Raw genomic sequence first — 2,649 nt, forward strand, 5'->3', positions numbered from 1 at the left:
CGGTTCATGGATGAGCTATGTCACCACCGTGGAAATGGAACCCCCATGAGACACAGGCCCAATCCCGATTCTCTTTTTTACCACTTCGGCTCGTTTTGGAGTCACTCGTTTTGGAGTCACTCGTTTTGGAGTCACTCGTTTTGGAGCCATAGCCGTAGTGGTTCCCCGGGGGAAATGGGACAACCCTTCACGACGTCATCCGTAGTGTAATGAATGGGTTAATTCATAGTCAGGACAGCGCATGCGCCTTAGAGAGAGTTTGTGATATACCAGAAGGTGACTGACAGGTGTCGAGAGAACCGAAGTAAACTGGTTATACCTTTGTTGAACCCAGACTCAAGTGTCTTATTATTCTATGTCCAAGTGACATTACACGTAGTATCGTAGAAAAGCATTGACGCTCGCGATTCATTCACAACTTGAATGAACTTGAACGCTATCAATCGATCAAACAAGTCATCAAATAAAAAAGAACAATGCTTCATTATCAGACCATGACAGAATAAGCTCTAACCTGTCTGAAACCTGTGCTCCAGTGGTGTAGTATACCCACTAGGAAAGGGCAAGGACTTCCGTATACCCACTTAAAAATGTGTGAGGATACGTAACGGCGTTTTGTGACAGAACTTTCACTTTCATTCATAAAATTCACCCCGTCTGTGTTACGAAGCGCTTGACTTTTGGAATTTGCGCCTATCATGCACATATCAGCCTGTGGATAGATAACTTTAGATAGATAACTTTACATTAAATATGTCTACCATCATCCGCTGTCAAACACCACAATTTATTTTTAAATAAACATGATTGTACATCTCTGTAATCGCGCACCGATGTATTTATATGGGGAAGGCTGTGCTTGACGATTCCATTGGACTGACGCCGGGCAGAGGAACAGGGACTGTCGCCGTTTGACAAACGCGCAGAATATGAGTGCTCCGGACCGGTGTCCTGCTTTGATAGTCTAATGCAGCGGTTCCCAACCTTTTTGGACTCACGGCCCACTTTACAAATCTCTACAGTATTCGCGGCCCACCTAGTGCGCGAAGCGTGTAAAGAAAAGGTCTATAATGCATTGAAATGACATTAGTACATCAGACATTAGACATCAGACATGGAAATATGTCAATGTGCGGCTGTCATGCACAAATCAGCTTGTAACGTTAGACACACAGCACATCGGCATAATAACGTTTTGTTGTTGTTGTGCTTGTTATAAAGAAAAGGTCTATAATGCATTTAAATGAATGATACAACCCATTAATAATATTACCTAATAACAACTGCTCGGATTAGATTGCGGGTGGAAATAGGTCAAAATGCGCATCATGTACAAGTCAGACGAACGTTTGATAGATAACTTTACATAATACCATCATCCGCTGTCAAACGCCACTGGTAATAATTGATTTATGATTGTACATCTCTGAAATGCTCGACTGTCATGCAGCGTTGCGTTACTGTAACGTTAGACACAGCACCGACATAAAAGCGATATTTTGGTTATGCTTGTTATAAATAAAAGGTCTATAATGCATTGTAATGACATTGAACTAAGATAATACGATGGTTATCATCATTTTTCAAGTCTTTTTCAAGTAAGTAATTCCAGAAAAAGTAAATGACATTTCAGCCTCGCTTCCGTATTACGAGAGCGAAAAGAACATTTCTGTAGATGTTTCGCAATGCATGCCGGAAGGGAGTCTCATGGCTCCGAATCGAACGAGGGTCAAGATTTTCTCCGAACGGAGCCATGGAAAACCCTAACCCTAACCCTAAATGAGTAATGAATTGGGACGCCACTACGGCTACACGTGAACGCGCAAAACGGAGCGGAGGGGTGAAAAGGGAGCCGGAGTGGTGAATTGGGATTCACCCTAAATGTCCATTGGAGTTTTTAGATTTAGTTGTGCTGTCGGTTTTACTGCACTGCCCTAAAGGGGAAATGGGACAGGTTCTTTTTTACAGTGAAAGACTCCTCTGGGATCCCCAGCCTGTCTGTAATAGATACAGGTTGTCCTGTCAGAATATTGATCCCACGGAGGCTTCCTCTTGGTGTCTTGGACTCAGTCCCACTGACAAAACACAGGAGACCTGCCGTGCTTGGTCAATGAAATCTGCTCAGATCATCTGCAAGAGGGGCAGAGGAATTTCTACAGCAGATGGCTCTGATTGACAGTTTGGTTGTCATTTGACCTACTTTGGTACACTGGCACATTGACTCCCTGCCTGAACGAGGGGGATGTGAGGCAGATTTGCGCACAGAAAAGACATGTTATTCTGATTTTGAGGCGATGCATTAGGCATAAACACTGTCCAGGCAAAATAGAACCCTTTGTTTGTGGACAGAACAAGCAGATTGTCTTTCCTCCACATCTTTCGTTTTTTTCAACAAAAAAGAAAAGAAAAGAAAAGTCTCTCCTACCACACTGATGAACGTGTTGTTACCATGGGGATAGTGTTCCTGTCAAAGTGGAACAGCTCCTCCAAAAGCTTTTCCTAAAATGAACTGCCTCTGTCTTTTCGCCTCTTGTTAGACTCATTATTAAAGCAGTGACAGAAGTGAACCACCCACACACACACACATGCCTCGCCACTGTTTATTCTCCACTGCTGCTCCAGGCCTGGGTGTGAATGGCCAGTAACATG

Source organism: Nansenia antarctica, assembly GCF_963989245.1.
Source record: "Nansenia antarctica genome assembly, chromosome: 2".
Lineage (NCBI taxonomy): Eukaryota > Metazoa > Chordata > Actinopteri > Argentiniformes > Microstomatidae > Nansenia > Nansenia antarctica.